Source organism: Stegostoma tigrinum, chromosome 42 (genome assembly GCF_030684315.1).
Source record: "Stegostoma tigrinum isolate sSteTig4 chromosome 42, sSteTig4.hap1, whole genome shotgun sequence".
Taxonomy (NCBI): Eukaryota; Metazoa; Chordata; class Chondrichthyes; order Orectolobiformes; family Stegostomatidae; genus Stegostoma; species Stegostoma tigrinum.
This window is the reverse complement of record NC_081395.1, coordinates 743,570-771,105: the sequence shown is the minus strand read 5'-3', so window position 1 is coordinate 771,105 and position 27,536 is coordinate 743,570.

Sequence of the window (27,536 nt, the reverse complement as noted above, 5' to 3'; positions counted from 1 at the left end):
AAACAGAGGGGCTGAAACAGAGGGGCTGAAACAGAGGGCGAGAAACAGAGGGCGAGAAACAGAGGGGCTGAAACAGAGGGGCTGATACAGAGGGGCTGAAACAGAGGGGCTGAAACAGAGGGCGAGAAACAGAGGGGCTGAAACAGAGGGGCTGAAACAGAGGGCGAGAAACAGAGGGGCTGAAACAGAGGGGCTGAAACAGAGGGGCTGAAACAGAGGGCGAGAAACAGAGGGCGAGAAACAGAGGGGCTGAAACAGAGGGACTGAAACAGAAGGGCTGAAACAGAGGGCGAGAAACAGAGGGCGAGAAACAGAGGGCGAGAAACAGAGGGCGAGAAACAGAGGGGCTGAAACAGAGGGGCTGAAACAGAGGGCGTGAAACAGAGGGGCTGAAACAGAGGGGCTGAAACAAAGGGGCTGAAACTGATGGGCTGAAACAGAGGGCGAGAAACAGAGGGCGAGAAACAGAGGGCGAGAAACAGAGGTGCTGAAACAGAGGGCGAGAAACAGAGGGCGAGAAACAGAGAGCGAGAAACAGAGGGCGAGAAACAGAGGGGCTGAAACAGAGGGGCTGAAACAGAGGGGCTGAAACAGAGGGGCTGAAACAGAGGGCGAGAAACAGTGGGCGAGAAACAGAGAGCGAGAAACAGCGGGGATGACACAGAGGGGCTGAAACAGAGGGGCTGAAACAGAGGGCGAGAAACAGAGAGCGAGAAACAGAGTGCGAGAAACAGAGGGCGAGAAACAGAGGGGCTGAAACAGAGGGGCTGATACAGAGGGGGTGAAACAGAGGGGCTGAAACAGAGGGCGAGAAACAGAGGGGCTGAAACAGAGGGCGAGAAACAGAGGGGCTGAAACAGAGGGGCTGAAACAGAGGGCGAGAAACAGAGGGCGAGAAACAGAGAGCGAGAAACAGAGGGCGAGAAACAGAGGGCGAGAAACATAGGGGCTGAAACAGAGCGGCTGAAACAGAGGGGCTGAAAAAGAGGGGCTGAAACAGAGGGGCTGAAACAGAGGGCGAGAAACAGTGGGCGAGAAACAGAGGGCGAGAAACAGAGGGGCTGAAACAGAGGGGCTGAAACAGAGAGGCTGAAACAGAGGGGCTGAAACAGAGAAGCTGAAACAGAGGGCGAGAAACAGAGGGCGAGAAACAGAGGGGCTGATACAGAGGGGCTGAAACAGAGGGCGAGAAACAGAGGGGCTGAAACAGAGGGGCTGAAACAGAGGGCGAGAAACAGAGGGGCTGAAACAGAGGGGCTGAAGCAGAGACCCTGAAACAGAGGGGCTGAAACAGAGGGCGAGAAACCGTGTGCGAGAAACAGAGGGCGAGAAACAGAGGGGCTGAAACAGAGGGGCTGAAATAGAGAGGCTGAAACAGAGGGGCTGAAACAGAGGGGCTGAAACAGAGGGCGAGAAACAGAGGGCGAGAAACAGAGGGGCTGAAACAGAGGTGCTGAAACAGAGGGGCTGAAACAGAGGGGCTGAAAAAGAGGGGCTGAAACAGAAGGGCTGAAACAGAGGGCGAGAAACAGAGGGCGAGAAACAGAGGGCGAGAAACAGAGGGCGAGAAACAGAGGGGCTGAAACAGAGGGGCTGAAACAGAGGGCGTGAAACAGAGGGGCTGAAACAGAGGGGCTGAAACAAAGGGGCTGAAACTGATGGGCTGAAACAGAGGGCGAGAAACAGAGGGCGAGAAACAGAGGGCGAGAAACAGAGGTGCTGAAACAGAGGGCGAGAAACAGAGGGCGAGAAACAGAGAGCGAGAAACAGAGGGCGAGAAACAGAGGGGCTGAAACAGAGGGGCTGAAACAGAGGGGCTGAAACAGAGGGGCTGAAACAGAGGGCGAGAAACAGTGGGCGAGAAACAGAGAGCGAGAAACAGCGGGGATGAAACAGAGGGGCTGAAACAGGGGGGCTGAAACAGAGGGCGAGAAACAGAGAGCGAGAAACAGAGTGCGAGAAACAGAGGGCGAGAAACAGAGGGGCTGAAACAGAGGGGCTGATACAGAGGGGGTGAAACAGAGGGGCTGAAACAGAGGGCGAGAAACAGAGGGGCTGAAACAGAGGGCGAGAAACAGAGGGGCTGAAACAGAGGGGCTGAAACAGAGGGCGAGAAACAGAGGGCGAGAAACAGAGAGCAAGAAACAGAGGGCGAGAAACAGAGGGCGAGAAACATAGGGGCTGAAACAGAGCGGCTGAAACAGAGGGGCTGAAAAAGAGGGGCTGAAACAGAGGGGCTGAAACAGAGGGCGAGAAACAGTGGGCGAGAAACAGAGGGCGAGAAACAGAGGGGCTGAAACAGAGGGGCTGAAACAGAGAGGCTGAAACAGAGGGGCTGAAACAGAGAAGCTGAAACAGAGGGCGAGAAACAGAGGGCGAGAAACAGAGGGGCTGATACAGAGGGGCTGAAACAGAGGGCGAGAAACAGAGGGGCTGAAACAGAGGGGCTGAAACAGAGGGCGAGAAACAGAGGGGCTGAAACAGAGGGGCTGAAGCAGAGACCCTGAAACAGAGGGGCTGAAACAGAGGGCGAGAAACCGTGTGCGAGAAACAGAGGGCGAGAAACAGAGGGGCTGAAACAGAGGGGCTGAAATAGAGAGGCTGAAACAGAGGGGCTGAAACAGAGGGGCTGAAACAGAGGGCGAGAAACAGAGGGCGAGAAACAGAGGGGCTGAAACAGAGGTGCTGAAACAGAGGGGCTGAAACAGAGGGGCTGAAAAAGAGGGGCTGAAACAGAGTGGCTGAAACAGAGGGCGAGAAACAGTGGGCGAGAAACAGAGGGCGAGAAACAGAGGGGCTGAAACAGAGGGGCTGATACAGAGGGGCTGAAACAGAGGGGCTGAAACAGAGGGCGAGAAACAGAGGGGCTGAAACAGAGGGGCTGAAACAGAGGGGCTGAAACAGAGGTCGAGAAACAGTGGGCAAGAAACAGAAGGCGAGAAACAGCGGGGCTGAAACAGAGGGGCTGAAACAGAGGGGCTGAAACAGAGGGCGAGAAACAGAGGGCGAGAAACAGAGAGCGAGAAACAGAGGGCGAGAAACAGAGGGCGAGAAACAGAGGGGCTGAAACAGAGGGGCTGATACAGAGGGGCTGAAACAGAGGGGCTGAAACAGAGGGTGAGAAACAGAGGGGCTGAAACAGTGGGCGAGAAACAGAGGGGCTGAAACAGAGGGGCTGAAACAGAGGGGCTGAAACAGAGGGCGAGAAACAGAGGGCGAGAAACAGAGAGCGAGAAACAGAGGGCTAGAAACAGAGGGCGAGAAACAGAGGGGCTGAAACAGAGGGGCTGAAACAGAGGGGCTGAAACAGAGGGGCTGAAAAAGAGGGGCTGAAACAGAGGGCGAGAAACAGTGGGCGAGAAACAGAGGGCGAGAAACAGAGGGGCTGAAACAGAGGGGCTGAAACAGAGAGGCTGAAACAGAAGGGCTGAAACAGAGGGGCTGAAACAGAGGGCGAGAAACAGAGGGCGAGAAACAGAGGGGCTGAAACAGAGGGGCTGATAAAGAGGGGCTGATCAGAGGGGCTGAAACAGAGGGCGAGAAACAGAGGGGCTGAAACAGAGGGGCTGAAACAGAGGGCGTGAAACAGAGGGGCTGAAACAGAGGGGCTGAAACAGAGGTGCTGAAACCGAGGGCGAGAAACAGAGGGCGAGAAACAGAGGGGTTTGAAACAGAGGGACTGAAACAGAGGGGCTGAAACAGAGGGCGAGAAACAGAGGGCGAGAAACAGAGGGCGAGAAACAGAGGGCGAGAAACAGAGGGGCTGAAACAGAGGGGCTGAAACAGAGGGGCTGAAACATTGGGGCTGAAACAGAGGGCGAGAAACAGAGGGGCTGAAACAGAGGGGCTGAAACAAAGGGGCTGAAACTGATGGGCTGAAACAGAGGGCGAGAAACAGAGGGCGAGAAACAGAGAGCGAGAAACAGAGAGCGAGAAACAGAGGGCGAGAAACAGAGGGCGAGAAACAGAGGGGCTGAAACAGAGGGGCTGAAACAGAGGGGCTGAAACAGAGGGGCTGAAACAGAGGGGCTGAAACAGAGGGCGACAAACAGTGGGCGAGAAACAGAGGGCGAGAAACAGCTGGGCTGAAACAGAGGGGCTGAAACAGATGGGCTGAAACAGAGTGCGAGAAACAGAGGGCGAGAAACAGAGAGCGAGAAACAGAGGGAGAGAAACAGAGGGCGAGAAACAGAGGGGCTGAAACAGAGGGGCTGATACGGAGGGGCTGAAACAGAGGGGCTGAAACAGAGGGCGAGAAACAGAGGGGCTGAAACAGAGGGCGAGAAACAAAGGGGCTGAAACAGAGGGGCTGAAACTGAGGGGCTGAAACAGAGGAGCTGAAACAGAGGGCCAGAAACAGAGGGCGAGAAACAGAGAGCGAGAAACAGAGGGCGAGAAACAGAGGGCGAGAAACAGAGGGGCTGAAACAGAGGGGCTGAAACAGAGGGGCTGAAAAAGAGGGGGTGAAACAGAGGGGCTGAAACAGAGGGCGAGAAACAGTGGGCGAGAAACAGAGGGCGAGAAACAGAGGGGCTGAAACAGAGGGGCTGAAACAGAGAGGCTGAAACAGAGGGGCTGAAACAGAGGGGCTGAAACAGAGGGCGAGAAACAGAGGGCGAGAAACAGAGGGGCTGAAACAGAGGGGCTGAAACAGAGGGGCTTGAACAGAGGGGCTGAAACAGAGGGCGAGAAACAGAGGGCGAGAAACAGAGGGGCTGAAACTGAGGGACTGAAACAGAGGGGCTGAAACAGAGGGCGAGAAACAGAGGGCGAGAAACAGAGGGGCTGAAACAGAGGGGCTGAAACAGAGGGGCTGAAACAGAGGGGCTGAAACAGAGGGCGAGCAACAGAGGGGCTGAAACAGAGGGGCTGAAAAAATGGGGCTGAAACTGATGGGCTGAAACAGAGGGCGAGAAACAGAGGGCGAGAAACAGATGGCGAGAAACAGAGGGGCTGAAACTGAGGGGCTGAAACAGAGGGGCTGAAACAGAGGGCGAGAAACAGAGGGCGAGAAACAGAGAGCGAGAAACAGAGGGCGAGAAACAAAGGGCGAGAAACAGAGGGGCTGAAACAGAGGGGCTGAAACAGAGCGGCTGAAACAGAGGGGCTGAAACAGAGGGCGAGAAACAGTGGGCGAGAAACAGAGGGCGAGAAACAGCGGGGCTGAAACAGAGGGGCTGAAACAGAGGGGCTGAAACAGAGGGCGAGAAACAGAGGGCGAGAAACAGAGAGCGAGAAACAGAGGGCGAGAAACAGAGGGCGAGAAACAGAGGGCGAGAAACAGAGGGGCTGAAACAGAGGGCGAGAAACAGAGGGGCTGAAACAGAGGGGCTGAAACAGAGGGCGAGAAACAGTGGGCGAGAAACAGAGGGCGAGAAACAGAGGGGCTGAAACAGAGGGGCTGAAACAGAGAGGCTGAAACAGAGGGGCTGAAACAGAGGGGCTGAAACAGAGGGCGAGAAACAGAGGGCGAGAAACAGAGGGGCTGAAACAGAGGGGCTGATAAAGAGGGGCTGAAACAGAGGGGCTGAAACAGAGGGCGAGAAACAGAGGGGCTGAAACAGAGGGGCTGAAACAGAGGGCGAGAAACAGAGGGGCTGAAACAGAGGGGCTGAAACAGAGGGGCTGAAACCGAGGGCGAGAAACAGTGGGCGAGAAACAGAGGGGTTTGAAACAGAGGGACTGAAACAGAGGGGCTGAAACAGAGGGCAAGAAACAGAGGGCGAGAAACAGAGGGCGAGAAACAGAGGGCGAGAAACAGAGGGGCTGAAACAGAGGGGCTGACACAGGGGGGCTGAAACAGAGGGGCTGAAACAGAGGGCGAGAAACAGAGGGGCTGAAACAGAGGGGCTGAAACAAAGGGGCTGAAACTGATGGGCTGAAACAGAGGGCGAGAAACAGAGGGCGAGAAACAGAGAGCGAGAAACAGAGAGCGAGAAACAGAGGGCGAGAAACAGAGGGCGAGAAACAGAGGGGCTGAAACAGAGGGGCTGAAACAGAGGGGCTGAAACAGAGGGGCTGAAACAGAGGGCGAGAAACAGTGGGCGAGAAACAGAGGGCGAGAAACAGCTGGGCTGAAACAGAGGGGCTGAAACAGAGGGGCTGAAACAGAGGGCGAGAAACAGAGGGCGAGAAACAGAGAGCGAGAAACAGAGGGCGAGAAACAGAGGGCGAGAAACAGAGGGGCTGAAACAGAGGGGCTGATACAGAGGGGCTGAAACAGAGGGGCAGAAACAGAGGGCGAGAAACAGAGGGGCTGAAACAGAGGGCGAGAAACAGAGGGGCTGAAACAGAGGGGCTGAAACAGAGGGGCTGAAACAGAGGAGCTGAAACAGAGGGCCAGAAACAGAGGGCGAGAAACAGAGAGCGAGAAACAGAGGGCGAGAAACAGAGGGGCTGAAAAAGAGGGGCTGAAACAGAGGGGCTGAAACAGAGGGCGAGAAACAGTGGGCGAGAAACAGAGGGCGAGAAACAGAGGGGCTGAAACAGAGGGGCTGAAACAGAGAGGCTGAAACAGAGGGGCTGAAACAGAGGGGCTGAAACAGAGGGCGAGAAACAGAGGGCGAGAAACAGAGGGGCTGAAACAGAGGGGCTGATACAGAGGGGCTGGAACAGAGGGGCTGAAACAGAGGGCGAGAAACAGAGGGGCTGAAACAGAGGGGCTGAAACAGAGGGCGAGAAACAGAGGGGCTGAAACAGAGGGGCTGAAGCAGAGAGGCTGAAACAGAGGGGCTGAAACAGAGGGGCTGAAACAGAGGGCGTGAAACATAGGGCGAGAAACAGAGGGCGAGAAACAGAGGGCGAGAAACAGAGAGCGAGAAACAGAGGGCGAGAAACAGAGGGCGAGAAACAGAGGGGCTGAAGCAGAGAGGCTGAAACAGAGGGGCTCATACAGAGGGGCTGAAACAGAGGGGCTGAAACAGAGGGCGAGAAACAGTGGGCGAGAAACAGAGGGCGAGAAACAGAGGGCGAGAAACAGAGGGGCTGAAACAGAGGGGCTGAAACAGAGGGGCTGGAACAGAGGGGCTGAAACAGAGGGCGAGAAACAGAGGGGCTGAAACAGAGGGGCTGAAACAAAGGGGCTGAAACTGATGGGCTGAAACAGAGGGCGAGAAACAGAGGGCGAGAAACAGAGGGCGAGAAACAGAGGGGCTGAAACAGAGGGGCTGAAAGAGAGGGGCTGAAACAGAGGGCGAGAAACAGAGGGCGAGAAACAGAGAGCGAGAAACAGAGGGCGAGAAACAGAGGGCGAGAAACAGAGGGGCTGAAACAGAGGGGCTGAAACAGAGGGGCTGAAACAGAGGGGCTGAAACAGAGGGGCTGAAACAGAGGGCGAGAAACAGTGGGCGAGAAACAGAGGGCGAGAAACAGCGGGGTTGAAACAGATGGGCTGAAACAGAGGGGCTGAAACAGAGGGCGAGAAACAGAGGGCGATAAACAGAGGGGCTGAAACAGAGGGGCTGAAACAGAGAGCGAGAAACAGAGGGCGAGAAACAGAGGGCGAGGAACAGAGGGGCTGAAACAGGGGGGCTGATACAGAGGGGCTGAAACAGAGGGGCTGAAACAGAAGGCGAGAAACAGAGGGGCTGAAACAGAGGGGCTGAAACAGAGCGGCTGAAACAGAGGGGCTGAAACAGAGGGCGAGAAACAGAGGGCGAGAAACAGAGAGCGAGAAAAAGAGGGCGAGAAACAGAGGGCGAGAAACAGAGGGGCTGAAACAGAGGGGCTGAAACAGAGGGGCTGAAACAGAGGGGCTGAAACAGAGGGGGTGAAACAGAGGGTGAGAAACAGTGGGCGAGAAACAGAGGGCGAGAAACAGTGGGGCTGAAACAGAGGGGCTGAAACAGAGAGGCTGAAACAGAGGGGCTGAAACAGAGGGGCTGAAACAGAGGGCGAGAAACAGAGGGCGAGAAACAGAGGGGCTGAAACAGAGGGGCTGATACAGAGGGGCTGAAACAGAGGGGCTGAAACAGAGGGCGAGAAACAGAGGGGCTGAAACAGAGGGGCTGAAACAGAGGGCGAGAAACAGAGGGGCTGAAACAGAGGGGCTGAAACAGAGGGGCTGAAACAGAGGGCGAGAAACAGAGGGCGAGAAACAGAGGGGCTGAAACAGAGGGACTGAAACAGAGGGGCTGAAACAGAGGGCGAGAAACAGAGGGCGAGAAACAGAGGGCGAGAAACAGAGGGCGAGAAACAGAGGGGCTGAAACAGAGGGGCTGAAACAGAGGGCGTGAAACAGAGGGGCTGAAACAGAGGGGCTGAAACAAAGGGGCTGAAACTGATGGGCTGAAACAGAGGGCGAGAAACAGAGGGCGAGAAACAGAGGGCGAGAAACAGAGGGCGAGAAACAGAGGGGCTGAAACAGAGGGGCTGAAACAGTGGGGCTGAAACAGAGGGGCTGAAACAGAGGGCGAGAAACAGTGGGCGAGAAACAGAGAGCGAGAAACAGCGGGGATGAAACAGAGGGGCTGAAACAGAGGGGCTGAAACAGAGGGCGAGAAACAGAGGGGCTGAAACAGAGGGGCTGAAACAAAGGGGCTGAAACTGATGGGCTGAAACAGAGGGCGAGAAACAGAGGGCGAGAAACAGAGGGCGAGAAACAGAGGGGCTGAAACAGAGGGGCTGAAAGAGAGGGGCTGAAACAGAGGGCGAGAAACAGAGGGCGAGAAACAGAGAGCGAGAAACAGAGGGCGAGAAACAGAGGGCGAGAAACAGAGGGGCTGAAACAGAGGGGCTGAAACAGAGGGGCTGAAACAGAGGGGCTGAAACAGAGGGGCTGAAACAGAGGGCGAGAAACAGTGGGCGAGAAACAGAGGGCGAGAAACAGCGGGGTTGAAACCGATGGGCTGAAACAGAGGGGCTGAAACAGAGGGCGAGAAACAGAGGGCGATAAACAGAGGGGCTGAAACAGAGGGGCTGAAACAGAGAGCGAGAAACAGAGGGCGAGAAACAGAGGGCGAGGAACAGAGGGGCTGAAACAGGGGGGCTGATACAGAGGGGCTGAAACAGAGGGGCTGAAACAGAAGGCGAGAAACAGAGGGGCTGAAACAGAGGGGCTGAAACAGAGCGGCTGAAACAGAGGGGCTGAAACAGAGGGCGAGAAACAGAGGGCGAGAAACAGAGAGCGAGAAAAAGAGGGCGAGAAACAGAGGGCGAGAAACAGAGGGGCTGAAACAGAGGGGCTGAAACAGAGGGGCTGAAACAGAGGGGCTGAAACAGAGAGGGGGTAACAGAGGGTGAGAAACAGTGGGCGAGAAACAGAGGGCGAGAAACAGTGGGGCTGAAACAGAGGGGCTGAAACAGAGAGGCTGAAACAGAGGGGCTGAAACAGAGGGGCTGAAACAGAGGGCGAGAAACAGAGGGCGAGAAACAGAGGGGCTGAAACAGAGGGGCTGATACAGAGGGGCTGAAACAGAGGGGCTGAAACAGAGGGCGAGAAACAGAGGGGCTGAAACAGAGGGGCTGAAACAGAGGGCCAGAAACAGAGGGGCTGAAACAGAGGGGCTGAAACAGAGGGGCTGAAACAGAGGGCGAGAAACAGAGGGCGAGAAACAGAGGGGCTGAAACAGAGGGACTGAAACAGAGGGGCTGAAACAGAGGGCGAGAAACAGAGGGCGAGAAACAGAGGGCGAGAAACAGAGGGCGAGAAACAGAGGGGCTGAAACAGAGGGGCTGAAACAGAGGGCGTGAAACAGAGGGGCTGAAACAGAGGGGCTGAAACAAAGGGGCTGAAACTGATGGGCTGAAACAGAGGGCGAGAAACAGAGGGCGAGAAACAGAGGGCGAGAAACAGAGGGCGAGAAACAGAGGGGCTGAAACAGAGGGGCTGAAACAGTGGGGCTGAAACAGAGGGGCTGAAACAGAGGGCGAGAAACAGTGGGCGAGAAACAGAGAGCGAGAAACAGCGGGGATGAAACAGAGGGGCTGAAACAGAGGGGCTGAAACAGAGGGCGAGAAACAGAGAGCGAGAAACAGAGTGCGAGAAACAGAGGGCGAGAAACAGAGGGGCTGAAACAGAGGGGCTGATACAGAGGGGGTGAAACAGAGGGGCTGAAACAGAGGGCGAGAAACAGAGGGGCTGAAACAGAGGGCGAGAAACAGAGGGGCTGAAACAGAGGGGCTGAAACAGAGGGGCTGAAACAGAGGGCGAGAAACAGAGGGCGAGAAACAGAGAGCGATTAACAGAGGGCGAGAAACAGAGGGCGAGAAACAGAGGGGCTGAAACAGAGCGGCTGAAACAGAGGGGCTGAAAAAGAGGGGCTGAAACAGAGGGGCTGAAACAGAGGGCGAGAAACAGTGGGCGAGAAACAGAGGGCGAGAAACAGAGGGGCTGAAACAGAGGGGCTGAAACAGAGAGGCTGAAACAGAGGGGCTGAAACAGAGAAGCTGAAACAGAGGGCGAGAAACAGAGGGCGAGAAACAGAGGGGCTGAAACAGAGGGGCTGATACAGAGGGGCTGAAACAGAGGGCGAGAAACAGAGGGGCTGAAACAGAGGGGCTGAAACAGAGGGCGAGAAACAGAGGGGCTGAAACAGAGGGGCTGAAGCAGAGACCCTGAAACAGAGGGGCTGAAACAGAGGGCGAGAAACCGTGTGCGAGAAACAGAGGGCGAGAAACAGAGGGGCTGAAACAGAGGGGCTGAAATAGAGAGGCTGAAACAGAGGGGCTGAAACAGAGGGGCTGAAACAGAGGGCGAGAAACAGAGGGCGAGAAACAGAGGGGGTGAAACAGAGGGGCTGAAACAGAGGGGCTGAAACAGAGGGGCTGAAAAAGAGGGGCTGAAACAGAGTGGCTGAAACAGAGGGCGAGAAACAGTGGGCGAGAAACAGAGGGCGAGAAACAGAGGGGCTGAAACAGAGGGGCTGATACAGAGGGGCTGAAACAGAGGGGCTGAAACAGAGGGCGAGAAACAGAGGGGCTGAAACAGAGGGGCTGAAACAGAGGGGCTGAAACAGAGGGCGAGAAACAGTGGGCAAGAAACAGAAGGCGAGAAACAGCAGGGCTGGAACAGAGGGGCTGAAACAGAGGGGCTGAAACAGAGGGCGAGAAACAGAGGGCGAGAAACAGAGAGCGAGAAACAGAGGGCGAGAAACAGAGGGCGAGAAACAGAGGGGCTGAAACAGAGGGGCTGATACAGAGGGGCTGAAACAGAGGGGCTGAAACAGAGGGCGAGAAACAGAGGGGCTGAAACAGAGGGCGAGAAACAGAGGGGCTGAAACAGAGGGGCTGAAACAGAGGGGCTGAAACAGAGGGCGAGAAACAGAGGGCGAGAAACAGAGAGCGAGAAACAGAGGGCGAGAAACAGAGGGCGAGAAACAGAGGGGCTGAAACAGAGGGGCTGAAACAGAGGGGCTGAAACAGAGGGGCTGAAAAAGAGGGGCTGAAACAGAGGGCGAGAAACAGTGGGCGAGAAACAGAGGGCGAGAAACGGAGGGGCTGAAACAGAGGGGCTGAAACAGAGAGGCTGAAACAGAGGGGCTGAAACAGAGGGGCTGAAACAGAGGGCGAGAAACAGAGGGCGAGAAACAGAGGGGCTGAAACAGAGGGGCTGATAAAGAGGGGCTGATCAGAGGGGCTGAAACAGAGGGCGAGAAACAGAGGGGCTGAAACAGAGGGGCTGAAACAGAGGGCGAGAAACAGAGGGGCTGAAACAGAGGGGCTGAAACAGAGGGGCTGAAACCGAGGGCGAGAAACAGAGGGCGAGAAACAGAGGGGTTTGAAACAGAGGGACTGAAACAGAGGGGCTGAAACAGAGGGCGAGAAACAGAGGGCGAGAAACAGAGGGCGAGAAACAGAGGGCGAGAAACAGAGGGGCTGAAACAGAGGGGCTGAAACAGAGGGGCTTTAACAGAGGGGCTGAAACAGAGGGCGAGAAACAGAGGGGCTGAAACAGAGGGGCTGAAACAAAGGGGCTGAAACTGATGGGCTGAAACAGAGGGCGAGAAACAGAGGGCGAGAAACAGAGAGCGAGAAACAGAGAGCGAGAAACAGAGGGCGAGAAACAGAGGGCGAGAAACAGAGGGGCTGAAACAGAGGGGCTGAAACAGAGGGGCTGAAACAGAGGGGCTGAAACAGAGGGGCTGAAACAGAGGGCGAGAAACAGTGGGCGAGAAACAGAGGGCGAGAAACAGCTGGGCTGAAACAGAGGGGCTGAAACAGATGGGCTGAAACAGAGGGCGAGAAACAGAGGGCGAGAAACAGAGAGCGAGAAACAGAGGGAGAGAAACAGAGGGCGAGAAACAGAGGGGCTGAAACAGAGGGGCTGATACAGAGGGGCTGAAACAGAGGGGCTGAAACAGAGGGCGAGAAACAGAGGGGCAGAAACAGAGGGCGAGAAACAGAGGTGCTGAAACAGAGGGGCTGAAACAGAGGGGCTGAAACAGAGGAGCTGAAACAGAGGGCCAGAAACAGAGGGCGAGAAACAGAGAGCAAGAAACAGAGGGCGAGAAACAGAGGGCGAGAAACAGAGGGGCTGAAACAGAGGGGCTGAAACAGAGGGGCTGAAAAAGAGGGGCTGAAACAGAGGGGCTGAAACAGAGGGCGATAAACAGTGGGCGAGAAACAGAGGGCGAGAAACAGAGGGGCTGAAACAGAGGGGCTGAAACAGAGAGGCTGAAACAGAGGGGCTGAAACAGAGGGGCTGAAACAGAGGGCGAGAAACAGAGGGCGAGAAACAGAGGGGCTGAAACAGAGGGGCTGATACAGAGGGGCTGAAATAGAGGGGCTGAAACAGAGGGCGAGAAACAGAGGGGCTGAAACAGAGGGGCTGAAACAGAGGGCGAGAAACAGAGGGGCTGAAACAGAGGGGCTGAAGCAGAGAGGCTGAAACAGAGGGGCTAGAAACAGAGGGGCTGAAACAGAGGGCGTGTAACAGAGGGCGAGAAACAGAGGGGCTGAAACAGAGGGGCTCATACAGAGGGGCTGAAACAGAGGGGCTGAAACAGAGGGCGAGAAACAGTGGGCGAGAAACAGAGGGCGAGAAACAGAGGGCGAGAAACAGAGGGGCTGAAACAGAGGGGCTGAAACAGAGGGGCTTAAACAGAGGGGCTGAAACAGAGGACGAGAAACAGAGGGGCTGAAACAAAGGGGCTGAAACTGATGGGCTGAAACAGAGGGCGAGAAACAGAGGGCGAGAAACAGAGGGCGAGAAACAGAGGGGCTGAAACAGAGGGGCTGAAACATGGGGGCTGAAACAGAGGGCGAGAAACAGAGGGCGAGAAACAGAGAGCGAGAAACAGAGGGCGAGAAACAGAGGGCGAGAAACAGAGGGCGAGGAACAGAGGGGCTGAAACAGAGGGGCTGATACAGAGGGGCTGAAACAGAGGGGCTGAAACAGAAGGCGAGAAACAGAGGGGCTGAAACAGAGGGGCTGAAACAGAGGGGCTGAAACAGAGGGCGAGAAACAGAGGGCGAGAAACAGAGAGCGAGAAACAGAGGGCGAGAAACAGAGGGCGAGAAACAGAGGGGCTGAAACAGAGGGGCTGAAACAGAGGGGCTGAAACAGAGGGGCTGAAACAGAGGGGTTGAAACAGAGGGCGAGAAACAGTGGGCGAGAAACAGAGGGCGAGAAACAGTGGGGCTGAAACAGAGGGGCTGAAACAGAGAGGCTGAAACAGAGGGGCTGAAACAGAGGGGCTGAAACAGAGGGCGAGAAACAGAGGGCGAGAAACAGAGGGGCTGAAACAGAGGGGATGATACAGAGGGGCTGAAACAGAGGGGCTGAAACAGAGGGCGAGAAACAGAGGGGCTGAAACAGAGGGGGTGAAACAGAGGGCGAGAAACAGAGGGGCTGAAACAGAGGGGCTGAAACAGAGGGGCTGAAACAGAGGGCGAGAAACAGAGGGCGAGAAACAGAGGGGCTGAAACAGAGGGACTGAAACAGAGGGGCTGAAACAGAGGGCGAGAAACAGAGGGCGAGAAACAGAGGGCGAGAAACAGAGGGCGAGAAACAGACGGGCTGAAACAGAGGGGCTGAAACAGAGGGCGTGAAACAGAGGGGCTGAAACAGAGGGGCTGAAACAAAGGGGCTGAAACTGATGGGCTGAAACAGAGGGCGAGAAACAGAGGGCGAGAAACAGAGGGCGAGAAACAGATGGGCTGAAACAGAGGGGCTGAAACAGAGGTGCTGAAACAGAGGGCGAGAAACAGAGTGCGAGAAACAGAGAGCGAGAAACAGAGGGCGAGAAACAGAGGGCGAGAAACAGAGGGGCTGAAACAGAGGGGCTGAAACAGAGGGGCTGAAACAGAGGGGCTGAAACAGAGGGCGAGAAACAGTGGGCGAGAAACAGAGAGCGAGAAACAGCGGGGATGAAACAGAGGGGCTGAAACAGAGGGGCTGAAACAGAGGGCGAGAAACAGAGAGCGAGAAACAGAGTGCGAGAAACAGTGGGCGAGAAACAGAGGGGCTGAAACAGAGGGGCTGATACAGAGGGGCTGAAACAGAGGGGCTGAAACAGAGGGCGAGAAACAGAGGGGCTGAAACAGAGGGCGAGAAACAGAGGGGCTGAAACAGAGGGGCTGAAACAGAGGGGCTGAAACAGAGGGCGAGAAACAGAGGGCGAGAAACAGAGAGCGAAAAACAGAGGGCGAGAAACAGTGGGCGAGAAACAGAGGGGCTGAAACAGAGCGGCTGAAACAGAGGGGCTGAAAAAGAGGGGCTGAAACAGAGGGGCTGAAACAGAGGGCGAGAAACAGTGGGCGAGAAACAGAGGGCGAGAAACAGAGGGGCTGAAACAGAGGGGCTGAAACAGAGAGGCTGAAACAGAGGGGCTGAAACAGAGAAGCTGAAACAGAGGGCGAGAAACTGAGGGCGAGAAACACAGGGGCTGAAACAGAGGGGCTGATACAGAGTGGCTGAAGCAGAGAGGCTGAAACAGAGGGGCTGAAACAGAGGGGCTGAAACAGAGGGCGTGAAACAGAGGGCGAGAAACAGAGGGGCTGAAACAGAGGGGCTGAAACAGAGGGGCTGAAACAGAGGGGCTGAAACAGAGGGCGAGAAACAGTGGGCGAGAAACAGAGGGCGAGAAACAGAGGGCGAGAAACAGAGGGGCTGAAACAGAGGGGCTGAAACAGAGGGGCTGAAACAGAGGGGCTGAAACAGAGGGCGAGAAACAGAGGGGCTGAAACAGAGGGGCTGAAACAAAGGGGCTGAAACTGATGGGCTGAAACAGAGGGCGAGAAACAGAGGGCGAGAAACAGAGGGCGAGAAACAGAGGGGCTGAAACAGAGGGGCTGAAACAGAGGGGCTGAAACAGAGGGCGAGCAACAGAGGGCGAGAAACAGAGAGCGAGAAACAGAGGGCGAGAAACAGAGGGCGAGAAACAGAGGGGCTGAAACAGAGGGGCTGAAACAGAGGGGCTGAAACAGAGGGGCTGAAACAGAGGGGCTGAAACAGAGGGCGAGAAACAGTGGGCGAGAAACAGAGGGCGAGAAACAGCGGGGCTGAAACAGAGGGGCTGAAACAGAGGGGCTGATACAGAGGGCGAGAAACAGAGGGCGAGAAACAGAGAGCGAGAAACAGAGGGCGAGAAACAGAGGGCGAGGAACAGAGGGGCTGAAACAGAGGGGCTGATACAGAGGGGCTGAAACAGAGGGGCTGAAACAGAAGGCGAGAAACAGAGGGGCTGAAACAGAGGGGCTGAAACAGAGGGGCTGAAACAGAGGGGCTGAAACAGAGGGCGAGAAACAGAGGGCGAGAAACAGAGAGCGAGAAACAGAGGGCGAGAAACAGAGGGCGAGAAACAGAGGGGCTGAAACAGAGGGGCTGAAACAGAGGGGCTGAAACAGAGGTGCTGAAACAGAGGGGGTGAAACAGAGGGCGAGAAACAGTGGGCGAGAAACAGAGGGCGAGAAACAGTGGGGCTGAAACAGAGGGGCTGAAACAGAGAGGCTGAAACAGAGGGGCTGAAACAGAGGGGCTGAAACAGAGGGCGAGAAACAGAGGGCGAGAAACAGAGGGGCTGAAACAGAGGGGCTGATACAGAGGGGCTGAAACAGAGGGGCTGAAACAGAGGGCGAGAAACAGAGGGGCTGAAACAGAGGGGCTGAAACAGAGGGCGAGAAACAGAGGGGCTGAAACAGAGGGGCTGAAACAGAGGGGCTGAAACAGAGGGCGAGAAACAGAGGGCGAGAAACAGAGGGGCTGAAACAGAGGGACTGAAACAGAGGGGCTGAAACAGAGGGCGAGAAACAGAGAGCGAGAAACAGAGGGCGAGAAACAGAGGGCGAGAAACAGAGGGGCAGAACCAGAGGGGCTGAAACAGAGGGCGTGAAACAGAGGGGCTGAAACAGAGGGGCTGAAACAAAGGGTCTGAAACTGATGGGCTGAAACAGAGGGCGAGAAACAGAGGGCGAGAAACAGATGGGCTGAAACAGAGGGGCTGAAACAGAGGTGCTGAAACAGAGGGCGAGAAACAGAGGGCGAGAAACAGAGAGCGAGAAACAGAGGGCGAGAAACAGAGGGCGAGAAACAGAGGGGCTGAAACAGAGGGGCTGAAACAGAGGGGCTGAAACAGAGGGGCTGAAACAGAGGGCGAGAAACAGTGGGCGAGAAACAGAGAGCGAGAAACAGCGGGGATGAAACAGAGGGGCTGAAACAGAGGGGCTGAAACAGAGGGCGAGAAACAGAGAGCGAGAAACAGAGTGCGAGAAACAGAGGGCGAGAAACAGAGGGGCTGAAACAGAGGGGCTGATACAGAGGGGCTGAAACAGAGGGGCTGAAACAGAGGGCGAGAAACAGAGGGGCTGAAACAGAGGGCGAGAAACAGAGGGGCTGAAACAGAGGGGCTGAAACAGAGGGGCTGAAACAGAGGGCGAGAAACAGAGGGCGAGAAACAGAGAGCGAAAAACAGAGGGCGAGAAACAGAGGGCGAGAAACAGAGGGGCTGAAACAGAGCGGCTGAAACAGAGGGGCTGAAAAAGAGGGGCTTAAACAGAGGGGCTGAAACAGAGGGCGAGAAACAGTGGGCGAGAAACAGAGGGCGAGAAACAGAGGGGCTGAAACAGAGGGGCTGAAACAGAGAGGCTGAAACAGAGGGGCTGAAACAGAGAAGCTGAAACAGAGGGCGAGAAACAGAGGGCGAGAAACAGAGGGGCTGAAACAGAGGGGCTGATACAGAGGGGCTGAAACAGAGGGGCTGAAACAGAGGGCGAGAAACAGAGGGGCTGAAACAGAGGGGCTGAAACAGAGGGCGAGAAACAGAGGGGCTGAAACAGAGGGGCTGAAGCAGAGACCCTGAAACAGAGGGGCTGAAACAGAGGGCGAGAAACAGTGTGCGAGAAACAGAGGGCAAGAAACAGAGGGGCTGAAACAGAGGGGCTGAAATAGAGAGGCTGAAACAGAGGGGCTGAAACAGAGGGGCTGAAACAGAGGGCGAGAAACAGAGGGCGAGAAACAGAGGGACTGAAACAGAGGTGCTGAAACAGAGGGGCTGAAAAAGAGGGGCTGAAAGAGAGGGGCTGAAACAGAGGGCGAGAAACAGTGGGCGAGAAACAGAGGGCGAGAAACAGAGGGGCTGAAACAGAGGGGCTGAAACAGAGAGGCTGAAACAGAGGGGCTGAAACAGAGTGGCTGAAACAGAGGGCGAGAAACAGAGGGCGAGAAACAGAGGGGCTGAAACAGAGGGGCTGATACAGAGGGGCTGAAACAGAGGGGCTGAAACAGAGGGCGAGAAACAGAGGGGCTGAAACAGAGGGGGTGAAACAGAGGGCGAGAAACAGAGGGGCTGAAACAGAGGGGCTGATGCAGAGGGCGAGAAACAGTGGGCGAGAAACAGAGGGCGAGAAACAGAGGGGCTGAAACAGAGGGGCTGAAACAGAGAGGCTGAAACAGAGGGGCTGAAACAGAGAAGCTGAAACAGAGGGCGAGAAACTGAGGGCGAGAAACACAGGGGCTGAAACAGAGGGGCTGATACAGAGTGGCTGAAGCAGAGAGGCTGAAACAGAGGGGCTGAAACAGAGGGGCTGAAACAGAGGGCGTGAAACAGAGGGCGAGAAACAGAGGGGCTGAAACAGAGGGGCTGAAACAGAGGGGCTGAAACAGAGGGGCTGAAACAGAGGGCGAGAAACAGTGGGCGAGAAACAGAGGGCGAGAAACAGAGGGCGAGAAACAGAGGGGCTGAAACAGAGGGGCTGAAACAGAGGGGCTGAAACAGAGGGGCTGAAACAGAGGGCGAGAAACAGAGGGGCTGAAACAGAGGGGCTGAAACAAAGGGGCTGAAACTGATGGGCTGAAACAGAGGGCGAGAAACAGAGGGCGAGAAACAGAGGGCGAGAAACAGAGGGGCTGAAACAGAGGGGCTGAAACAGAGGGGCTGAAACAGAGGGCGAGCAACAGAGGGCGAGAAACAGAGAGCGAGAAACAGAGGGCGAGAAACAGAGGGCGAGAAACAGAGGGGCTGAAACAGAGGGGCTGAAACAGAGGGGCTGAAACAGAGGGGCTGAAACAGAGGGGCTGAAACAGAGGGCGAGAAACAGTGGGCGAGAAACAGAGGGCGAGAAACAGCGGGGCTGAAACAGAGGGGCTGAAACAGAGGGGCTGATACAGAGGGCGAGAAACAGAGGGCGAGAAACAGAGAGCGAGAAACAGAGGGCGAGAAACAGAGGGCGAGGAACAGAGGGGCTGAAACAGAGGGGCTGATACAGAGGGGCTGAAACAGAGGGGCTGAAACAGAAGGCGAGAAACAGAGGGGCTGAAACAGAGGGGCTGAAACAGAGGGGCTGAAACAGAGGGGCTGAAACAGAGGGCGAGAAACAGAGGGCGAGAAACAGAGAGCGAGAAACAGAGGGCGAGAAACAGAGGGCGAGAAACAGAGGGGCTGAAACAGAGGGGCTGAAACAGAGGGGCTGAAACAGAGGTGCTGAAACAGAGGGGGTGAAACAGAGGGCGAGAAACAGTGGGCGAGAAACAGAGGGCGAGAAACAGTGGGGCTGAAACAGAGGGGCTGAAACAGAGAGGCTGAAACAGAGGGGCTGAAACAGAGGGGCTGAAACAGAGGGCGAGAAACAGAGGGCGAGAAACAGAGGGGCTGAAACAGAGGGGCTGATACAGAGGGGCTGAAACAGAGGGGCTGAAACAGAGGGCGAGAAACAGAGGGGCTGAAACAGAGGGGCTGAAACAGAGGGCGAGAAACAGAGGGGCTGAAACAGAGGGGCTGAAACAGAGGGGCTGAAACAGAGGGCGAGAAACAGAGGGCGAGAAACAGAGGGGCTGAAACAGAGGGACTGAAACAGAGGGGCTGAAACAGAGGGCGAGAAACAGAGAGCGAGAAACAGAGGGCGAGAAACAGAGGGCGAGAAACAGAGGGGCAGAACCAGAGGGGCTGAAACAGAGGGCGTGAAACAGAGGGGCTGAAACAGAGGGGCTGAAACAAAGGGTCTGAAACTGATGGGCTGAAACAGAGGGCGAGAAACAGAGGGCGAGAAACAGATGGGCTGAAACAGAGGGGCTGAAACAGAGGTGCTGAAACAGAGGGCGAGAAACAGAGGGCGAGAAACAGAGAGCGAGAAACAGAGGGCGAGAAACAGAGGGCGAGAAACAGAGGGGCTGAAACAGAGGGGCTGAAACAGAGGGGCTGAAACAGAGGGGCTGAAACAGAGGGCGAGAAACAGTGGGCGAGAAACAGAGAGCGAGAAACAGCGGGGATGAAACAGAGGGGCTGAAACAGAGGGGCTGAAACAGAGGGCGAGAAACAGAGAGCGAGAAACAGAGTGCGAGAAACAGAGGGCGAGAAACAGAGGGGCTGAAACAGAGGGGCTGATACAGAGGGGCTGAAACAGAGGGGCTGAAACAGAGGGCGAGAAACAGAGGGGCTAAAACAGAGGGCGAGAAACAGAGGGGCTGAAACAGAGGGGCTGAAACAGAGGGGCTGAAACAGAGGGCGAGAAACAGAGGGCGAGAAACAGAGAGCGAAAAACAGAGGGCGAGAAACAGAGGGCGAGAAACAGAGGGGCTGAAACAGAGCGGCTGAAACAGAGGGGCTGAAAAAGAGGGGCTTAAACAGAGGGGCTGAAACAGAGGGCGAGAAACAGTGGGCGAGAAACAGAGGGCGAGAAACAGAGGGGCTGAAACAGAGGGGCTGAAACAGAGAGGCTGAAACAGAGGGGCTGAAACAGAGAAGCTGAAACAGAGGGCGAGAAACAGAGGGCGAGAAACAGAGGGGCTGAAACAGAGGGGCTGATACAGAGGGGCTGAAACAGAGGGGCTGAAACAGAGGGCGAGAAACAGAGGGGCTGAAACAGAGGGGCTGAAACAGAGGGCGAGAAACAGAGGGGCTGAAACAGAGGGGCTGAAGCAGAGACCCTGAAACAGAGGGGCTGAAACAGAGGGCGAGAAACAGTGTGCGAGAAACAGAGGGCAAGAAACAGAGGGGCTGAAACAGAGGGGCTGAAATAGAGAGGCTGAAACAGAGGGGCTGAAACAGAGGGGCTGAAACAGAGGGCGAGAAACAGAGGGCGAGAAACAGAGGGACTGAAACAGAGGTGCTGAAACAGAGGGGCTGAAAAAGAGGGGCTGAAAGAGAGGGGCTGAAACAGAGGGCGAGAAACAGTGGGCGAGAAACAGAGGGCGAGAAACAGAGGGGCTGAAACAGAGGGGCTGAAACAGAGAGGCTGAAACAGAGGGGCTGAAACAGAGTGGCTGAAACAGAGGGCGAGAAACAGAGGGCGAGAAACAGAGGGGCTGAAACAGAGGGGCTGATACAGAGGGGCTGAAACAGAGGGGCTGAAACAGAGGGCGAGAAACAGAGGGGCTGAAACAGAGGGGGTGAAACAGAGGGCGAGAAACAGAGGGGCTGAAACAGAGGGGCTGATGCAGAGAGGCTGAAACAGAGGGGCTGAAACAGAGGGGCTGAAACAGAGGGCGAGAAACAGAGGGCGAGAAACAGAGGGGCTGAAAGAGAGGGGCTGATACAGAGGGGCTGAAACAGAGGGGCTGAAACAGAGGGCGAGAAACAGAGGCGCTGAAACAGAGGGGCGGAAACAGAGAGCGAGAAACAGAGGGGCTGAAATAGAGGGGCTGAAACAGAGGGGCTGAAACAGAGGGCGAGAAACAGAGGGCGAGAAACAGAGGGGCTGAAACAGAGGGACTGAGACAGAGGGGCTGAAACAGAGGGCGAGAAACAGAGGCCGAGAAACAGAGGGCGAGAAACAGAGGGGCTGAAACAGAGGGGCTGAAACAGAGGGGCTGAAACAGAGGGGCTGAAACAGAGGGGCTGAAACAGAGGGCGAGAAACAGAGGGGCTGAAACAGAGGGGCTGAAACAGAGGGGCTGAAACAAAGGGGCTGAAACTGATGGGCTGAAACAGAGGGCGAGAAACAGAGAGCGAGAAACAGAGGGCGAGAAACAGAGGGCGAGAAACAGAGGGGCTGAAACAGAGGGGCTGAAACAGAGGGGCTGAAACAGAGGGGCTGAAACAGAGGGGCTGAAACAGAGGGCGAGAAACAGTGGGCGAGAAACAGAGGGCGAGAAACAGCGGGGCTGAAACAGAGGGGCTGAAACAGAGGGGCTGAAACAGAGGGCGAGAAACAGAGGGCGAGAAACAGAGAGCGAGAAACAGAGGGCGAGAAACAGAGGGCGAGAAACAGAGGGGCTGAAACAGAGGGGCTGAAACAGTGGGCGAGAAACAGAGGGCGAGAAACAGAGAGCGAGAAACAGAGGGCGAGAAACAGAGGGCGAGAAACAGAGGGCGAGAAACAGAGGGGCTGAAACAGAGGGGCTGAAACAGAGAGGCTGAAACAGAGGGCGAGAAACAGAGGGCGAGAAACAGAGGGGCTGAAACAGAGTGGCTGAAACAGAGGGGCTGAAACAGAGGGGCTGAAACAGAGGGGCTGATACAGAGGGGCTGAAACAGAGAGGCTGAAACAGAGGGCGAGAAACAGAGGGCGAGAAACAGAGGGGCTGAAACAGAGTGGCTGAATCAGAGGGGCTGAAACAGAGGGGCTGATACAGAGGGCGAGGAACAGAGGGGCTGAAACAGAGGGGCTGATACAGAGGGGCTGAAACAGAGGGGCTGAAACAGAAGGCGAGAAACAGAGGGGCTGAAACAGAGGGGCTGAAACAGAGGGGCTGAAACAGAGGGGCTGAAACAGAGGGCGAGAAACAGAGGGCGAGAAACAGAGAGCGAGAAACAGAGGGCGAGAAACAGAGGGCGAGAAACAGAGGGGCTGAAACAGAGGGGCTGAAACAGAGGGGCTGAAACAGCGGGGCTGAAACAGAGGGGGTGAAACAGAGGGCGAGAAACAGTGGGCGAGAAACAGAGGGCGAGAAACAGTGGGGCTGAAACAGAGGGGCTGAAACAGAGAGGCTGAAACAGAGGGGCTGAAACAGAGGGGCTGAAACAGAGGGCGAGAAACAGAGGGCGAGAAACAGAGGGGCTGAAACAGAGGGGCTGATACAGAGGGGCTGAAACAGAGGGGCTGAAACAGAGGGCGAGAAACAGAGGGGCTGAAACAGAGGGGCTGAAACAGAGGGCGAGAAACAGAGGGGCTGAAACAGAGGGGCTGAAACAGAGGGGCTGAAACAGAGGGCGAGAAACAGAGGGCGAGAAACAGAGGGGCTGAAACAGAGGGACTGAAACAGAGGGGCTGAAACAGAGGGCGAGAAACAGAGGGCGAGAAACAGAGGGCGAGAAACAGAGGGCGAGAAACAGAGGGGCTGAAACAGAGGGGCTGAAACAGAGGGCGTGAAACAGAGGGGCTGAAACAGAGGGGCTGAAACAAAGGGGCTGAAACTGATGGGCTGAAACAGAGGGCGAGAAACAGAGGGCGAGAAACAGAGGGCGAGAAACAGATGGGCTGAAACAGAGGGGCTGAAACAGAGGTGCTGAAACAGAGGGCGAGAAACAGAGTGCGAGAAACAGAGAGCGAGAAACAGAGGGCGAGAAACAGAGGGCGAGAAACAGAGGGGCTGAAACAGAGGGGCTGAAACAGAGGGGCTGAAACAGAGGGGCTGAAACAGAGGGCGAGAAACAGTGGGCGAGAAACAGAGAGCGAGAAACAGCGGGGATGAAACAGAGGGGCTGAAACAGAGGGGCTGAAACAGAGGGCGAGAAACAGAGGGGCTGAAACAGACGGGGTGAAACAGAGGGCGAGAAACAGAGGGGCTGAAACAGAGGGGCTGAGGCATAGAGGCTGAAACAGAGGGGCTGAAACAGAGGGGCTGAAACAGAGGGGCTGAAACAGAGTTCGAGAAACAGAGGGCTAGAAACAGAGGGGCTGAAACAGAGGGACTGAAACAGAGGGGCTGAAACAGAGGGCGAGAAACAGAGGGCGAGAAACAGAGGGCGAGAAACAGAGGGGCTGAAACAGAGGGGCTGAAACAGAGGGGCTGAAACAGAGGGGCTGAAACAGAGGGGCTGAAACAGAGGGCGAGAAACAGAGGGGCTGAAACAGAGGGGCTGAAACAAAGGGGCTGAAACTGATGGGCTGAAACAGAGGGCGAGAAACAGAGAGCGAGAAACAGAGGGCGAGAAACAGAGGGCGAGAAACAGAGGGGCTGAAACAGAGGGGCTGAAACAGAGGGGCTGAAACAGAGGGGCTGAAACAGAGGGGCTGAAACAGAGGGCGAGAAACAGTGGGCGAGAAACAGAGGGCGAGAAACAGCGGGGCTGAAACAGAGGGGCTGAAAGAGAGGGGCTGAAACAGAGGGCGAGAAACAGAGGGCGAGAAACAGAGAGCGAGAAACAGAGGGCGAGAAACAGAGGGCGAGAAACAGAGGGGCTGAAACAGAGGGGCTGAAACAGTGCGCGAGAAACAGAGGGCGAGAAACAGAGAGCGAGAAACAGAGGGCGAGAAACAGAGGGCGAGAAACAGAGGGCGAGAAACAGAGGGGCTGAAACAGAGGGGCTGAAACAGAGAGGCTGAAACAGAGGGCGAGAAACAGAGGGCGAGAAACAGAGGGGCTGAAACAGAGTGGCTGAAACAGAGGGGCTGAAACAGAGGGGCTGATACAGAGGGCGAGAAACAGAGGGGCTGAAACAGAGGGGCTGATACAGAGGGGCTGAAACAGAGAGGCTGAAACAGAGGGCGAGAAACAGAGGGCGAGAAACAGAGGGGCTGAAACAGAGTGGCTGAAACAGAGGGGCTGTAACAGAGGGGCTGATACAGAGGGCGAGGAACAGAGGGGCTGAAACAGAGGGGCTGATACAGAGGGGCTGAAACAGAGGGGCTGAAACAGAAGGCGAGAAACAGAGGGGCTGAAACAGAGGGGCTGAAACAGAGGGGCTGAAACAGAGGGCGAGAAACAGAGGGCGAGAAACAGAGAGCGAGAAACAGAGGGCGAGAAACAGAGGGCGAGAAACAGAGGGGCTGAAACAGAGGGGCTGAAACAGAGGGGCTGAAACAGAGGGGCTGAAACAGAGGGGGTGAAACAGAGGGCGAGAAACAGTGGGCGAGAAACAGAGGGCGAGAAACAGTGGGGCTGAAACAGAGGGGCTGAAACAGAGAGGCTGAAACAGAGGGGCTGTAACAGAGGGGCTGAAACAGAGGGCGAGAAACAGAGGGCGAGAAACAGAGGGGCTGAAACAGAGGGGCTGATACAGAGGGGCTGAAACAGTGGGGCTGAAACAGAGGGCGAGAAACAGAGGGGCTGAAACAGAGGGGCTGAAACAGAGGGCGAGAAACAGAGGGGATGAAACAGAGGGGCTGAAACAGAGGGGCTGAAACAGAGGGCGAGAAACAGAGGGCGAGAAACAGAGGGGCTGAAACAGAGGGACTGAAACAGAGGGGCTGAAACAGAGGGCGAGAAACAGAGGGCGAGAAACAGAGGGCGAGAAAAAGAGGGCGAGAAACAGAGGGGCTGAAACAGAGGGGCTGAAACAGAGGGCGTGAAACAGAGGGGCTGAAACAGAGGGGCTGAAACAAAGGGGCTGAAACTGATGGGCTGAAACAGAGGGCGAGCAACTGAGGGCGAGAAACAGAGGGCGAGAAACAGATGGGCTGAAACAGAGGGGCTGAAACAGAGGTGCTGAAACAGAGGGCGAGAAACAGAGTGCGAGAAACAGAGAGCGAGAAACAGAGGGCGAGAAACAGAGGGCGAGAAACAGAGGGGCTGAAACAGAGGGGCTGAAACAGAGGGGCTGAAACAGAGGGGCTGAAACAGAGGGCGAGAAACAGTGGGCGAGAAACAGAGAGCGAGAAACAGCGGGGATGAAACAGAGGGGCTGAAACAGAGGGGCTGAAACAGAGGGCGAGAAACAGAGAGCGAGAAACAGAGTGCGAGAAACAGAGGGCGAGAAACAGAGGGGCTGAAACAGAGGGGCTGATACAGAGGGGCTGAAACAGAGGGGCTGAAACAGAGGGCGAGAAACAGAGGGGCTGAAACAGAGGGCGAGAAACAGAGGGGCTGAAACAGAGGGGCTGAAACAGAGGGGATGAAACAGAGGGCGAGAAACAGAGGGCGAGAAACAGAGAGCGAAAAACAGAGGGCGAGAAACAGAGGGCGAGAAACAGAGGGGCTGAAACAGAGCGGCTGAAACAGAGGGGCTGAAAAAGAGGGGCTGAAACAGAGAGGCTGAAACAGAGGGGCTGAAACAGAGAAGCTGAAACATAGGGCGAGAAACAGAGGGCGAGAAACAGAGGGGCTGAAACAGAGGGGCTGAATCAGAGGGGCTGAAACAGAGGGGCTGAAAAAGAGGGCGAGAAACAGAGGGGCTGAAACAGAGGGGCTGAAACAGAGGGCGAGAAACAGAGGGGCTGAAACAGAGGGGCTGAAGCAGAGACCCTGAAACAGAGGGGCTGAAACAGAGGGCGAGAAACAGTGTGCGAGAAACAGAGGGCAATAAACAGAGGGGCTGAAACAGAGGGGCTGAAATAGAGAGGCTGAAACAGAGGGGCTGAAACAGAGGGGCTGAAACAGAGGGCGAGAAACAGAGGGCGAGAAACAGAGGGGCTGAAACAGAGGGGCTCAAACAGAGGGGCTGAAACAGAGGGGCTGAAAAAGAGGGGCTGAAACAGAGGGGCTGAAACAGAGGGCGAGAAACAGTGGGCGAGAAACAGAGGGCGAGAAACAGAGGGGCTGAAACAGAGGGGCTGATACAGAGGGGCTGAAACAGAGGGGCTGAAACAGAGGGCGAGAAACAGAGGGGCTGAAACAGAGGGCGAGAAACAGAGGGGCTGAAACAGAGGGGCTGAAACAGAGGGGCTGAAACAGAGGGGCTGAAACAGAGGGCGTGAAACAGAGGGCGAGAAACAGAGAGCGAGAAACAGAGGGCGAGAAACAGAGGGCGAGAAACAGAGGGGCTGAAACAGAGGGGCTGAAACAGAGGGGCTGAAAAAGAGGGGCTGAAAGAGAGGGGCTGAAACAGAGGGCGAGAAACAGTGGGCGAGAAACAGAGGGCGAGAAACAGAGGGGCTGAAACAGAGGGGCTGAAACAGAGAGGCTGAAACAGAGGGGCTGAAACAGAGTGGCTGAAACAGAGGGCGAGAAACAGAGGGCGAGAAACAGAGGGGCTGAAACAGAGGGGCTGATACAGAGGGGCTGAAACAGAGGGGCTGAAACAGAGGGCGAGAAACAGAGGGGCTTAAACAGAGGGGGTGAAACAGAGGGCGAGAAACAGAGGGGCTGAAACAGAGGGGCTGATGCAGAGAGGCTGAAACAGAGGGGCTGAAACAGAGGGGCTGAAACAGAGGGCGAGAAACAGAGGGCGAGAAACAGAGGGGCTGAAACAGAGGGCGAGAAACAGAGGGGCTGAAACAGAGGGGCTGAAACAGAGGGCGAGAAATAGAGGGGCTGAAACAGAGGGGCGGAAACAGAGAGCGAGAAACTGAGGGGCTGAAACAGAGGGGCTGAAACAGAGGGGCTGAAACAGAGGGCGAGAAACAGAGGGCGAGAAACAGAGAGGCGAAACAGAGGGACTGAAACAGAGGGGCTGAAACAGAGGGCGAGAAACAGAGGGCGAGAAACAGAGGGCGAGAAACAGAGGGGCTGAAACAGAGGGGCTGAAAAAGAGGGGCTGAAACAGAGGGCGAGAAACAGAGAGGCTGAAACAGAGGGGCTGAAACAAAGGGGCTGAAACTGATGGGCTGAAACAGAGGGCGAGAAACAGAGAGCGAGAAACAGAGGGCGAGAAACAGAGGGCGAGAAACAGAGGGGCTGAAACAGAGGGGCTGAAACAGAGGGGCTGAAACAGAGGGGCTGAAACAGAGGGGCTGAAACAGAGGGCGAGAAACAGTGTGCGAGAAACAGAGGGCGAGAAACAGCGGGGCTGAAACAGAGGGGCTGAAACAGAGGGGCTGAAACAGAGGGCGAGAAACAGAGGGCGAGAAACAGAGAGCGAGAAACAGAGGGCGAGAAACAGAGGGCGAGAAACAGAGGGGCTGAAACAGAGGGGCTGAAACAGTGGGCGAGAAACAGAGGGCGAGAAACAGAGAGCGAGAAACAGAGGGCGAGAAACAGAGGGCGAGAAACAGAGGGCGAGAAACAGAGGGGCTGAAACAGAGGGGCTGAAACAGAGAGGCTGAAACAGAGGGCGAGAAACAGAGGGCGAGAAACAGAGGGGCTGAAACAGAGTGGCTGAATCAGAGGGGCTGAAACAGAGGGG